Below are 16,033 nucleotides of genomic sequence, written 5' to 3' on the forward strand. Positions count from 1 at the left end.
AAGACTAGTCTTGTCCATGGCCAATGTTCTCTTTCACACGCTGTTATAATGTTCTTAGTTTGATCATAAGGCCCTATTATTGAATAGCCTCCCGGTTTTCTTCAGAATATGTATGACACTTATTTACTATGACATAGTAGTCCAACTAGTACTCGGCGTTCTCAAATGTTTTGTTTACAAGGACCTGCTTAACTCGGAAAGTGTAATGGAACCAAATACTCTTGGATAATTTTCTCAGATTGTGTTATTGGTCAAAACAAGTTGTATTCAACGGCCCATAACTAAAGAACCGATTCGCGTTCGCGTTTACACAATGTATTTCCCGGGTGAAAGAAAACACGATCGTCCTCCCCTCCAGGCAGCCTTTGTTTACATCGTGGACGACAAAACAAGGTAAAAACAATGAAAAACTAAAACAAAAAACACGAAAATAATTAATTCAACAATACTTAGCAATCAATGTGTTAACTCGATTAGCTGAAAATAACTAAAATTAACAGAATAACCCTCACCCTGCTGCAGTTTTTAACCTGAACTGGAAAATAGATACAAATGAACTGCTTCCATAGAAGATATACAAACTCATGATATTAAATGATGCGATGTGTTGTGAGCATGTAGATCAGCTATTTTGTAGTATTGTATTAGTTTTTTCTATTAATAATAATGTAAATGTGTGCTCCTCTCTCTTTGAGTGCATCATGCAGGCTCCCCAGCTCGCTTGTTGCCTTGACTTCTCATTCTCGCAATTTGATGTGTACGTTATTTAGCAGCGATTAGCAGAGATAGTTGGAGAGATTTCTGGATGGCGGCACATCTCCCTTTGAAGAACACAATCAGTTAGTTGACTGTATAGCTATTCTCTGCTCTGTCTCCTTTGATGGCTGATTCATGTGAGAGATTTATTTGAGGAGGCTATGAAACCCTTCATTGTCATCGGGGATATTCTTGAGACTCAGGATGAAGGCAAACTTAATCCCGGTTGTTAAAAAACCAATGAGGATTTTCTTTGGTTTGAAGAAAACATCAGCGTTTGTTGAGTCATCTGTTGGATTATGTACGCAGGTTTTTGTGTGTGTGCGTGCGTGCGTGGAGTCTCTCTTCTGCCAAGGCGGCTATAGAAAAATATTGAAAACACAAGCACAAAATGACAACACAGGGTTCCAATAAACTCTGCGATAAACCTGTGGTGCAGTTTATTAGAATGAGAACAAGTACTGCAGAGTCACAAACCAAATCCCACTGTTCACGAGGAGAGCAGAGGGTGTTCTGGAGAACAGGTGGCGTGAGGCAACAGAGAGAAAGTGGAGACGTCTTGAGCACGTGTTGGTTTTGACAGCACATTTGGTTTTAGTCATATTTTACTCACCTGAAATGTTTTACTTTTACTTTTCTAGTTTTAGTTATAAATACCATAAGATTTTTGTCGACTAAATCTACAGTTAATTTTGGAGAAAGAGAGGGAGAGAGAGAGAGAGAGAGAGAGAGAGAGAGAGAGAGAGAGAGAGAGAGAGACACTAAAATGTATGTTGGTGGACCATGATGGCGTCGTAATGCCTGATCTTTGAGGGGCGCTAGCCCTCATATGTCCAACTTTGAGGGTGTGTGTATTGTGTAAACACAAACATTGTCCTAACACTATAACATTGAATGCCATAGACAATGAATGGCCAGCTTTGAGTGTTTGTGTAAACACAAAGATTGTGTAACACAAACATTGAAGACGAAGGTGAGGACGCATATTGTGATTGGCCGGGATGAGATGTTGTATGATGATAATAGATTTTACACTTTACTTGTGTCATGGTATGATCCTCTCCCCTTGGACTTTGACTATGTTTTGGGACTTATTACTTGTATTTGTGTTCTGTACCTTATTTTGTAGTTTTGTTCCTAGTGTTTCCTGTCTGCCGTGTTTGCTGTCTCCTGTGTTCTGTTGCCTGTAGCCTATCCCAGTGTTGATTGTTTGTTTCAGTTCACCTGTGTGTAGTTAGTCTTCTTGCGAACTCAGTGAGCACTAACTATGAGACCTAGCAGAACATGTCTGTCTGTCTGTGTAACAAATAATTGTAGTTGAGTAAAAGTAAAAGCAAAGTTACAGGGTAACTGGACTAAGCTCAATAACTTGTTTACAGTCAGGCCCTGCTCATAGAACATTTCATGGTAGGGGTTTAATGCCTTGCTCAAGGGCACTTCAGCGGTGGTAATTTTAACGTGCTGGTCCGGGGATAAAAACTAGTGACCTTCCGATATCAAGACCGCTCCGCAAACCGTTCGGCCACCGCTGCCTTTATTAACCTCTGAGATGTAGTGGAGTAGGCCTATAAGTAAAGGTTTGCAAATAAAAAAATTACTCAGTAGTTGAGTAAATGTACTTGGTTACTTTCCACAACTGCGATTGATTGATTGATTGATAAAAATGGATGGAATGAATGGAACACCTTGATAGAAGAAGAACCCTCCCCCCCCCCCTGTATGTGTATGTATCATATATGTAACAATGGGATTCAGCCATCATCAGTATCAAGGATAATGTCTGCAAATCTCCGGTTTTCAAATGAGAAATAAACCCTCGCTGCTTTGATTTAAAGTAAAGTCGATGCGGGAGTTTATGTACCTCATCATCCAGATGATTATTGATGAGAATCAGTGGACATGACATGGGGTTTATGAGGTCAGGCCGAGGGCCGCGCCAGCACTGGCAGAGAGGCAGAGTTGCCAACACGTTGATATTGTAATATATATATATCGTCTCTGTCGGGTGGAAACCTCATGTGGCCAAAACGGATTAAGGATTTTTTTTAAGGATTCAAATTCAAAAGCAGCAAAAGATCTAAAAGCTTGAAATGTGTCGCTTCGTTCCACGTTTGTGTGACGCTGTAGTATGATCAAGTGGGAGCGTTCATTTATCAAAATAATTAAAAATGATAACGTGGAGATTGGAGGTTTCTGTACCCGACAGAGACAATATCATTTTATTAGTTATTATTATCGACCGTGGTGAGCTTGCACTCTGTGTGATGATTGTAGGCTACTGTGAGAAGGGGGAACTGAGCAAATGACAAAAGGTCAAGTTAATTGGAGGATTTATCTTTTGGATATGTCTTACTCTTAACCAGAAGAGGTTGCTGTATGATTTTTGTACCAAACTCATCTCAAGAGGCAAACAGAAAGGTCTTTAGTTGTGTTTTAAAATAAATACGAGTTGAGAATGACTGCACACTTAAATAATAATAATAATAATAATAATAAAACTTTATTTGTATAGCACCTTTCATGACATGAAATGCAGCGCAAGTGCTTTACAGAGCAATGGAGATTTTTTTTTAAAGAAAAGCAAGGCATAAACATTTAAAAACAAGAGCAGTAATGCAATACAGTGAAGACATGAATAACAACAAAATAAAAGATCAATTAAAAGCAAGTGTGTAGAAGAGGGTCTTGAGCTGTGCTTTAAAAATGTCTACAGAGGCTGCCTGTCGAAGGTACAGTGGGAGTTTGTTCCATGCCGTCGGCCAGTAGAAGCCGAGAAAAAAGAAAGGCGTGGATTAGCGTTTTTGCATCGTCCAATGACAAATATGCTCTGATTCGTGCAATATTTCTAAAGTGAAAAAAGGCAATCTTGGTAACATGATTAATGTGTGAATTAAAATTCAATTCAGAATCAATAATGACCCCCAAGTTCTTTACTGTACTGTTACTTTCTACAGTCAGGTTGCCACGTCTGCTTATTATTGATTATTTCTGCTCACTAGAACCGATTATGAGAACTTCGGTCTTATCCTCATTTAGCTTGAGAAAGTTCTCACTCATCCAGCATTTAATGCTAGACAGACAGGTCAACAGCGGGTCTAAAGCACAGGGATCATCTGGAGCTACAGAAAGATATAGTTGGGTATCATCAGCATAAAAATGAAAATTGACTCCGTGATTGGTAATGAGTTCTCCCAATGGCAGTATGTACAGGGAGAATAACAGAGGACCAATAATCGAGCCCTGTGGAATACCAGAACCGATGTCGTGTTTGTCTGAGTCAAACTCAGCTAGTGACAAAATAATTTCTGTGGAACAGATCCTTAATTAGTATCATCGTTAACACCTGTGAAGGAAGTAGGGAAGCGGCCGGGAAGTAGGAAGAGTAATCTGTGTGCACACAGCCCATTATAGCCCTATAGCTCAAAGTTGAAAACAATATAGCTTAGCTAGTCCACTTTGATGTGAATTATGCATCCATTATATCAGGAGAATTGAAGTGGCGCTACGGTACGAGCAGCCCAGCATGACAGGTGCCGCGGCAGGGTGTGAAGTAAGCTCTTACACTAGATTAATGATGCAATGCTTTAGCTTTAAGAAAAAAAAGGTCTATAGCTTATTGATGTTCAGCTCCGTTAGCCTGCATCGTGCGTCAGCGTACACCATGTTACTTTAATAGGAGCAGGAAGACAGTGGCAGAATGCAGATAAGCAGAGAGAGAGAGAGAGAGAGAGAGAGAGAGAGAGAGGTTTACATTGTAGATGTGTTCTATAGAGGTGGTGGTGTGTGGATGGAAGTGTAAATTGGTTCCACGTTAAAACAAGGATATTAATGTCATGCCACACAAACTGTGTGTGTGTGTGTGTGTGTGTGTGTGTGTGTGTGTGTGTGCATGTGCGTGCATCTGTGGTGGTGCGTTTGTGTGTAGTGGCTAGCGGGCTGACCAAAATTTAGTCCGCTATTTAATAGAGAGATAATTTCACAATTTCACATTTCTTAAGATGCGTGCCCCAAAATAGAGCAAGGTTTAAAGTGGCCTAATAAATGTATGGTTGGTTGCACACAAGAAAAGTGTGTGACATGTCACTTGTTGAGTGGTGCAGCGTAGCTACTGTATATGTAGTATGTATGTATGTATGTATGCAGGCCCGGCGCCACAAGGCGTGATCCAAAGACCTGGAGGCGTGATCAATGCTCTCTTAGCCAAATGGCATTGATCACGCCTCCAGGTCTTTAGTTTACTCAAGTTAGGGAATAAGACCTGGTACTTAAGACACGCAAAATACAGCCCTCAGAGTTAAGCGGGTCCTTGCAAATAAAATATTTGAGAACAAACCATTCATTGGACTAGTGTGCGTGCGTCATAGTAAATAAGTGTCATACATATTCTGAAGAAAACCTGGAGACTTGATATTGGGTCCTAAGATCAAAATTAGAACATTTATGTGTAAAAAAGAAAGTCTAAAATCTGTCACGGACAAGACCAAGTCTTTGCCGCGGAGACATTTGTCCGTGTACGGACATATTGATGAGCCCTGATGAAGCCTGCTTCTGCCATCTCAGCAGCGTTCAATGTGTGTATACTGATGAATAGCAAATCCTCGCTGCCGGGCTGAAACCTCTCATCTCCCTTTTCTAACTTTTTGTGTTTCTCCGTCACTTAATGCCATACTTTGACCGTACTACAGCCGTCGCACAAAAAGCATCAAAAGTAACAGATAGATCTACATCGGCCAGCATTTGAATCCTGAAAAGTAACAGTTTTAACTTGGACATATGAGGTTTCCACCCGACTGAGACTACAGTGAATGATTGGTCCCTTTGGTGTTAAACATGGTTGACATGGAAAGCAGGTGCCCACAACGTCAACATTAAGGATACGAAAGGTACCTTGAGTAAAGCCAGCAAAATATGATGCTTTGGGAATGTGAATTGCCTGTGTGCCTGCCTGGGTACATTTGCACATAGATGGAATTTGTCCTCTGAACGCTTGACCCCTCCCATCTCGCAGGGGACAGCCCCCCCCAAGACCTTGCAGCAGCACAGTCCAGTGCCTTGCCCAAGGGCAATATGGCAGGAGTCAATCTCACGCATATCGTCTCTGTCGGGTGGAAACCTCATTGTGTCCAAAACTGTTACTTTTCAGGATTCAAATAAAAAGATCACAGTGTGAAGTGAAGGCCCACTGTATCCGCCACATGGCGTCTTACCTCGTCATTTAGTGACCTAAACAAACTGATATACTTGGCTGCCATGCATTGGTGCCACGTATTGGAGGAGCTAACAGCAAAACGTGTTGCTTCATGCCAAGCTTGTAGATCTCGCTACTTTTGATACTTGTGTGACGCTGTAGTTTGATCAACTACTAGGGCATGGAAGGAGAATTCCAGATTAAAGGTTGTTTTACCGTAATCTGATGTTATTATAAATATCATCAACATCCAGAGCACAGCACAGCTCCGACCGGGTCTTAAACCCAAACCACACCAGTTGTAACTCCTTGCAACAAAACCGTTTTAAGGTCAACCACACCAATGCAACTCCTTGAGTTGCAAGGAGTTGGGTTGACGATTTTTTTCCACCCGAAAACATGATCATCAGGTATTATAATATAATGAGTAACCTTTTCCAAAAAGTGTACAGTATTTGTTAAAATCATGCTTTTATGTGGACACACCCACCAGTTCATTAAGTATGCCTGGTTTGCCTGGTGGGTGGTGATGGGTGGTGATCCACCTGAACTGAAGCCTCACCCACAGCTGTAGTTGTATGATAAAGGGGTAGGGGGTAGGGGAGGGGCTGATAGTGTGATGTCACTATATTACTGTTTATTTCATTGGCCCGTTTGACTGTCAAGGGTTCAGCCTCCAAGAAGAAACCCTAAATACAAAGTTAATACACCATTGCACATAAAAATGACTCCAGGGTGTCTAATGAAGTACTGTCACCTCATAGACACATGAAAAACTGGAAAAATACAAAAATTGTGGCACACAATACAAAAGTTGGCAGCCCTGCTGACAGACAGTTATTAACTTATTATAATAGAGATGTCAGGTGATTTTATGAGCACATTCATATGTATAATTCTATTCTATTGATGAGTATGATGGGTGTGTAATTTGTTTTTTTCATGAGAACAAAATCAACACTTTGCACAGTGAGAAAACGAAGTGAGACCTTCTAAAATTATAGCCGGTGACGGATGCAAATAACGTCAAGCCTGACTTTGCTTCTTAATTAGTATGCAAGAAAAAGTTAATCAGAATAATATACCTGCTGGTTTATGTCATCTTATAAACACAGTCTCACCCGACACCACACCTGTCTCATCATGTTGATTCAGCGCTGCGCAGCGCAGATGCAGTGAGGCAAGACTCTTCTTCCATAAAGGTTTCCCCATGAACTACACTTGAAAGTTAACTTTAATAATTATGAAAACAGCGAAAGTTTTTATGCAACATTGACATTGTCCGTCAGTAGGAGCTTGTTCTCTGTTTCAGTGTCATTTATTTTTTCGTGCACAAACTCAATACAAAGACTGTTAACTGTGAGTGGACGACCCAATTAAGCATTACACTTGTTTACAAGAGGGTCCACCTTGTTCAATTCATCAAAACATTTAGAGACGTACAAATAGACACTTCTATATATTCAAAGAACAGAACAGGCCTGTCAAAGTGGGCAGGGGTGAGGTGGGTTCGGGGGGTGAGGCCAACTAGGAGCCTGTTTGTTTTGGGAAGTCTGTAGCCTAGCTTTAAGGGCCTTTGAGGTGCTGTGGTACCAGGAGGTGCATGTATAGTCAAAGAAACCTTTGACTACTACCTTTATAGCATGAGACATTCTCTCAACTTTATTTGGTATTGCTTCATCATTGCCGTGGATTCAAATTGTTCTGATACAAGATTATTTTCTTAATGTGTAATTCAGTAGAAGGAGCACAATAACGAATATCTTTCTCAGAATATACTTACTACTTTATATGCTTACTACTAAACGCTGGTATTACAGCCCAAGGGTCCGTGACGCATAGTCAGGGGCTCCACGATAAATAAATGTTGTGAAAATGTGTTGTGACTTTGATTGAAAAGTTTTAATACAAATAGTTCCAATGGCATCTAAATGTAAGGTTGCAAATATGATGATCAGTGTTGCGAGGATGAGGGGGTACCTGGATCTTCTCATCAAGGGGTACCTGGGCCAAGAAAGTTTGGGCCAGGCCTGGCCCTCAATGTTGAGTGTACATGGTGCTCACTATGCCCGAGGCATCAGTCTCACCCCGCCACGCGCCACGGGGTCAATTGCAAACGCTCTTCCCTCTACCCCAACTCGCCCAATTCGGACAAGTGCACGTTATGTTGGCCTCTGGGATTATGATAATGTTTAGCTTGGCAAAGAAAACAAACAATCAATCAATAAATCAGGGCTATACGAGAATGATGATTTCACACTGTGGGATTCCTTTATAATGTTGTCTCCGGTGGTGTTATGATTGAATGTGTAGGATGCTGGTTTTAAGAGTAGGCAGCCAGCACTAGTCTGCTCATAAATCACCACAACACCCAGGAGAATAGGGACTTTACATAATGTGATGCTAAATCTTCTCAGAGTCAGGAGTGGGTGGCTAAGGTTCCACTTGAACCTTAGCGTCCAGTGTTGCCATGTCTGCTTATCATAAGCGACTTTGGGCTTGTTTTTCTGTAAAGTTGCTTGCAAATAATAATTGGTTCTGTTATGGACTGTATGGGGTCTTGTTTGTTTTCCTAGACCTGGTTGCTTGTTTCTCATGCAAATATTGGCAACACTATTAGCACAGATTTATCTACCAGTTGTGGATTAAGTAATATACTTCCTGACAATATAAATTATTTTAAGCCTATAGAACCAAGCCATCCAGGCTCCTGGTGAATCGTGACCATTTTGTATATATATTTGTTGTTGAAAACCACAAAACAAAGAATATGTTATATAAATATATATTCCTTTTATTTTCTTCACAGAATCAACTGCTATGCCCTAGCATATATTTACATATGTGTTTGAAAAGTTAAGTAGCTTGTGTGGGCAGTCTTTAATGTCAGGTGTCTCTGTGTGTGTGGGATGTGTTTATATAATACAGTAGGTGTTTGAGAGGTGTTTGAATCATGTGACATGTGTGTGCACGTGTGTGTGTGTGTGTGTGTGTGTGTGTGTGTCTTGAGTGCGCATGTACTATAGGCATGTAATGATTCACTCAACTCACGATACGATTCGTATCACGATATGAGCTTCACGATACGAATTTTCACGATATTTTAAACAAAAAATATTTTACATTTCATGATTTATCTTACTCCCTGAGCTTTTCACATTTTTTATTTAACTGCATTGCAAAAGTAGCATTACTTTTGACAGTGCAGAAACATAATTGCCTTCTTTGATGTATTAATGAGCATCAACGACCATCACCTGGGCACAGTCACAGACACACACAGCTCCCCTCTGAAGTACTCTACTAAAGTGACTGCATGGAGTCTGTTTAATTTCTGTAAAATTCCTTAATTTCTGTAAACATGCTTTCTTGTTTATAACCTAGCTCGAGTTAACATGTAAAAAAAAAAGCTTTCTTTGATGGCATATTAGAATAGATCTATTTGACTATTTGAATGAGCATCAACGACCATCACCTGGGCACAGTCACAGACACACACAGCTCACCTCTACAGTGCTCTACTACTCCTGAAAGTGACTGCAAAAGCACCAAAACACTTGAATAGGATGGAATATGATTAAAGCTCACATTTCATATCACACACACCATAATTCACTAGCCCCCCATAAAAAGGGGGGGGGGGGATATATATATATATTTAAATTAAATCGATTAATATCGGGATTAACGATATATATATCATTGGGGTTAAACCTACAGGCTTTACTGACAACATCCGTCATACTATTGTCTGTCTCGGGTGGTGACGGGTGTCTGTCTGTCTGTCTGTCTCGTCCGTCCGTCCGTCCGGCCGGCCGGCCGGCTGGCCGGACGGAACAGGCCCAAAAATTAAGGCCCGGCACCACTCATCAAACCCTGTACACTGACTGCACTGCCTCCGCTGCCACCCTTAGATCTCCATATATGGAGTGTGTGTAGAATTTGAAGTCGGTCGGGCGAACGGTTCTCGAGTTACGTGGATTACAGACATAGACGTACGTATACAGATGACTGACTATTTCCTCTTTGTTTTTTCTGTTGCAGTGCTGCCAGTTACAGGAGTAAAGGAAGTGTCTCCCGTGTTGTCCTTGCAGACAACAAGCAGCATTGTGGACCTGTACAAAACAGTCAATGGAAAGCAAAAACAAGCAATGGACAAAGAGTGGACTCTCAGTGTGTAGACGTCTGAATGACCTCGGATGTAGTTTTAGTTTTTATTGTTATTTTTACGAACTCACAAGTAAAGTACCGGGAGAGTTGCAACTGGGGTTTAGACTGGAGTTTGGGAAAAATGAGTAAGTCTTGGCCCAAAAAACGAATGCCTTAATTATTACACATATACCTGTATGAAGTGGTGATAACTTTAGAGACTTAAATACGAGTTCAAAGATGTTTTCTTTAATGTGTGAAAACAGTGTCTTGTAAGGAACAGATGTGAATATTTTAATATGATAGAGAACAATGTTTTGGTTGTACTGTTGACATGATGTTTAGTTGGGGTCTGCTTTGTAGGTGTCATTGGTTCCTATAAGTGGTGAGTTTTGCTGTCTGCTCAACATGTGCAGCCGGCGATAATGACTTGATCTATTTTTATCTCGTTTTCGTATGATGTTCAACCAAACAAGGCTGGCCTGTGCTCAAAACGCTGGCTCTACAGTCTCTTAATTCACACCACACGTCATCATTACACATGAGAAATATATTGACGACATTTGGGGGAAAATTGTAAAGTGGGTAGAGGGATGAATCAGAAAGTCACACGTGGACTTAAACGGGTCGACTTCCTTCGACCCAAAAAGAACATCCTCTTTATTCTTTACATTAACATCCACTTATACACCAAGCGAAGATGTCAGGCACATACACACCACGCCAAACACGAACAAAAACTACCATTATCTCACCTTCTGTCAAAGAAAACTGGGGTTGAAATTCCCTGGTTGTTCAATGCTCAAGAATAATCGAAAAGATGAAATACCTTAAAGCCTGATTTACACTTGTTTGCGCGTGGTTGTTGCGCACCAGAAACAGATGACCGTCAACTAAGATAGATAGATAGATGGCACATTGTGAGCTTGTCAATGTGCGACTCCTGCGTTCGCAACTCAAAGTATAAACCAGGCATTATATTTTGTCTCAGATGCAAATCTAGAGCAGACCAGCTGCTTTGTTGATATGATTCCACTTAAAAGTTAACTGTATGCAAAGTAGACATGGACATGTTGTTCTATATTTTTTTAAACCTAGCCTTGATAAATTACATTAACCAAAGGTGAAACCCTGAGTTTATTGTATACGTATATATGTGGACAACTTCTGGAAAATGTTGTGACATAGTTGCACAGAGAATAGAACAAAAGAAAAAAATGTAAATATTCAGACGTTTATACTTTTGTGTGTCCTATGATGTTTCGCAAATATTTCTTTTTTTAATTATTATTTTTTTGGGCTGTTATGACCATCATCCATAATCATCAGGATTATGTTTATCTCTGTTGACATGTGAATCATATCTATGTTGTGAATGCTGCTCCAAATGATCTTCCATTATCACTGTTGTTGTTTGGGCTGTTTTATATAAACTGCCTGCAGAAATCTGAACACTTTCTTGGGCTTCATATTAAAAATGCGGGGCTGTTACAGCACTCCTCTTACAGGAGGATTTATGACTAGCATTTGATTTCCCTAAGTTACCACTGGATGGAATTTATGACTCATATTGTGATGTGATTGTTCCTAAAAATAGACACCCGTTTCATTTTGCATTTCTGAACTTTTTTTTTAGGGAGGCAGGTTGCGTATATTATAGTCACATAGTGTACACAGTAAAAAAAAAAAGTGTTACTTTTATTCTGTGGAGAGTGTAAAGATTGACCCAATTTGGATCAATTCTTTACACTCTGAGTTAAAGGGTTTTACTGTGTACTTTGTTCTCATTTCGTCCCTCATAAAACAAGCCGTCGTCACTCTCTGTGAAATGGCACTTAAAACTTGTAGTGTCTTTTCCGTCTTTTTCTACAGAATATCCAAAGTACAGCCGTTGTTGCCCTTTTGTTTGTGTCTATAGATTTACAGTTCCCTAATGCCAGTGTCAGAATGTCCTCAGTATGCACCAAAAACTTTCACAGAAGAAAAGGTGGAAATCTTTGCTGTCGGGCTCTTATATCAATATTCTAACCTTTTCCTTACCTCGTAAATTAACACCATACTACATATCTTTTTCATAATATCAAGGTTATTTATTTGGCATTTGAGCCACGTGCGTGCCAACATTTCTTGAGATTTTGCCTCTCGGACCCAAAACTACAGAATATTTCGTTATTGTTGGATACGATTTTGGCCATCTTTCATAGGAGGGCTGTGGGCAGTTCAGAAACCCGTTCACCAGTGACATCATCGTTAGGCTTTTTAAAAATGTATGTATGTATTTATTTATTTATTATGAGAACGATGGCTTCCATTATCGCATCACAACTTTTCAGGAATAGAAAGCCTGCCGTTTCTATTAGCTTGAATTCCCCATGTGGACGGGTTTCTGAACTGCCCACAGCCATAGATAATATTAAAAGCTTTCCAGAGATTCCTTGCGAAGCATAGCGGAAGCAAAAAGGAAAAACGGGAGGGGCCAATCAAGGCGCGACTCCCTTTTTCCCAGCAGCACTTGCCTTCAAGATTCCACTTCACTTCCTCCTCCCGTTGCAGACAGGTCGCTCCAATGAACTGCAGCGACCAATGAGGCATCTATATTTTTTAATATCTATGTTTGGAGCGACCTGTCTCCAACGGGAGGAGGAAGTCAAGCGGAATCCTGAAGGCAAGTGCTGCTGGGAAAAGAGGGAGTGGCGCCTTGATTGGCCTACACCGTACGTCCCCTTTTGTTCTTCCGTTTTCCTTCCGCTATGCTTTGCAAGGAATCTCGGGAAAACGATATGGCCAATATCGCCTCCATGTTGCCTTCCCTTGAGATACAGACGTCCCAGAGCCGGAAGAACCTTTACCTTTATGTCTATGCCCACAGCCCTCCCAGAGACACAGACTAGTAGGAAAAAAAATGTGGCATTTAATATAAACATTAGTGAGGACCAATTATGAAGGTAAGTTGAAAAGTGATGAAGTGGTCCTTTAAAAGTTTAAGAAATGGAGATGTTTAACAATAACCTAACTCATTTTACTCTCAAGAGTTAAAGATCTTTAAGGGTCTATTTGGTTACCAACGCTCCATCATTTAGTTGCATGGAGACCACCTGGCTGGAACCCCCTCAAGGACCACCTGGAACCCTAGCTCAAGGTCCCCGGACCACTAGTTGAAAACCACTGCTCTACTTGATCATATATACTGTAGCGTCACACAAAAAGATCAAAAGTAGCAGATCTACAACCTCGAAACGCGGCGTGACACATTTCGAGCTTGTGGATCTGCTACTTTTGTTCCCACCCAACAGAGACAAAACGCTGCATGTGTGTTTAAAGCGACACTAACAACCTCATACAAATCAAATTCACCCTTTATCTGTCTGTCTCGGCTCTCTTGTGTTCCTACAATTCCCAGGATGCATTTTATGCCCATAGCCCATTGTGACAGCCATTAACATTAACCTGCGTCATATTCTCCAGATCTCCATTTTGCTATAGGCCTATACACCGTGAACAAGGGCATGCATTTTCTCACATCCCGCGCCCCCAAAGGGTAGCAGCTAAAAGAAGGTTTGTCATTTTCACATTCATGGACGTGACAACACTGGAGTAAAAAAATGAGTAGTGATATGGCTGACTGAGTAAAATAAAACAATCTACCTGAAAATAGATAGCTATAAGTGAAGAGCAATTCCCCCCCCCCCCCCCCCCCCCCCCAAGCTTTTATTTTCGTTCGAGTAATAGTACAACTCTAATAGTATTACTTTTATTTATTTTTATTTCATTTTCCAGATTTTTTTTTTAGATTTTTTTTAGATTTTCATTGGTGGGCCAGTCATAATGGTCCCGCGGGCCTGATGTGGCCCGCGGGCCTGAGGTTGAGTATCACTGGTATACGCTCCTGTATTTTAATATCAGTTATTATGGTGGTACTTAGGGGTCCCCATTGATTATCCCACGTATTACAGGGCACCCGTGTGAATGAGGGGCGCTAATATACAGTATTAATGTCTAACTCATGTTGGTATGATTAGGTGATGTAATGTAAAACAAACGGTGACAAAACAAACATAAAATTCTCTTTATTGTTAATGGCATTTAATGTTTGCGTTAGGGACAAGATGACGTACATTTTCCCTTCATTGTCAATGGTGTTTTTAATACACCTCAATAAGGCTTAAAGACATACAGTATGATATATGCACAAAATGGGGTAAACTGGCTATCTGATCCAATACATTTTATGATGACATAGGCCTGGGGTGTATTTTATAATTATTATACAATACCCCCCTACAATTCCCATGATGATTAAAGTTCTTTATTAGGAAAAAGACCCCATCTCGTTTTCGAGGGGCTCCCCCATAATGCTTTGGTGCACTGCTCCTCCTTGTGGATATTGGACCGGCTGTCTCACCCCATGGGCACACTTTAGCGGACAGAAGAAGCTGTGTTTTAAGTCATTTCCGAGTTTTTAGACAGCTAGTGGATGGAAAAGAAGCTCCACCCCCGCGGCTGACTGCCGCGGAGGTGGAGCTTCTTTTCCATCCACCAGCTGTCTAAAAAGCCGGAAAGATGTCGGCCGTCAGCTTCCTTTGGCCGCGCCTGTCGGCTAAAGTCTGCCCATGCAGTTACTGAGACAACATGTAGTCCAGGAAGGAAGTGAGACCAGTGTCTATGACATCATGGACACTGCTAAAATATCAAAACCACATATTACACACATAAAGATCCCAGGAAAGTGTTCTAAATCTTCTAAACGTCATTAACATATATTTTTTAGCAAAAGGGTGAAGTGTCCCTTTACGTAAGTCCTAGAACTATACACAATGATGTCACTGAAGCGCAGCAGCCAAATCAGCAATGGACACACACTAGAAAGAACAACATTATTCCTATCCAGTTTCGGTACGATCAGTTGTAGGATCAATGGTGTCGAAAGCATCATGAAGGCAGTGGAGTTTACAGAGTCTGCTGCATTCCTAAATATATATATATATATATATATTTTTTTTTTACCCATTTTTCCTCCCAAGTCATTATGCCAAAATCCTCACCACACGTCTGTGTTGCCACTGCAGCCTGCTGGCATATACCTGCAAGGGAGGAGCCCCCACCGGGAGGACGTAGAGCCTCCATCTACTCCTCCCCTTCAACAACACCCTGACAGGACCACAGCTTAAACTCACCATGTACCAGCTGTAGTACGGAAAGCTTGAAGCTATAATGCTCTTTCTATCTGCAAAGTTTTTGAGCTATAGATACCTTCTTATTTTGTCAGAGTGTCAGAATATGGAAGCTCTCGTTTTCAATAACGCAACGTCCTGCTGCCTCCTGCATTAGCTAGTTAGTTGCTGCGAGAGTGAGGTCTAGTCAACACCAACTCGGGATTCCTGGATCGCTGCCCTCCACAAAATCCTATCCAACATCAGGTTCTTGAGCTCTGCAGTGTTGTCAGCCAAGCTGTCACGCAGCAGCACGTCTACATAGGTGGTACGCTTCTTTCCCCTCCTGGCTTTGCCCTGGGTTGGCTCCCATAGGGTCAATTTACTTGCCTCAAGTTCTGGGTGCCTGACGCAGTGACCTGCCAGCCTAATCCTTCTCTCTCTGACTTTGTCTGTGACGTTTGGTAGGTCCCCATAGAGGCATTATATCATGTGCAATCTGGGCTATGGGTGAACCTGAAGGAAAGGGCAAGGCCATGGGGTCACCAGAAGAAGTATAGGGTTCATTCAGGCACGAAACCTCTCAGCAGAAGCCAGTCGGTTGTTGACATCCTGTTTTGGGAGTCAAGTGATGGACCAACCAATGTCAGTCAGGTTGGCCAGGATGTGACGGCCCCCTGGGCCTTTAGTCTACTATGTGGGGTTTCTGTGTGTATGTGTGGCTGTGCCTTTAACAGTTCCATTGCAGTGTTGGAGGGCGGAGCCAGAGATGATGAGTGGAAGGGGAGAC

General features: G+C 41.3%; 1 protein-coding gene across 1 annotated transcript in view; it reads left to right on the forward strand.

The window, feature by feature from the left end:
* Window positions 1-11,545, forward strand: part of kcna4 (potassium voltage-gated channel, shaker-related subfamily, member 4) — a 52,415-nt gene extending 40,870 nt beyond the window's left edge. Inside the window, exon 4 of the mRNA XM_080765796.1 lies at window positions 9,989-11,545. The gene's annotated coding sequence lies outside the window, so the exon portion shown is untranslated. The remainder of the gene's footprint in view (window positions 1-9,988) is intronic.
* Window positions 11,546-16,033: the final 4,488 nt, after the last annotated feature.

This window comes from Protomyctophum bolini, assembly GCF_963924005.1.
Source record: "Protomyctophum bolini genome assembly, chromosome: 1".
Classification (NCBI taxonomy): domain Eukaryota; kingdom Metazoa; phylum Chordata; class Actinopteri; order Myctophiformes; family Myctophidae; genus Protomyctophum; species Protomyctophum bolini.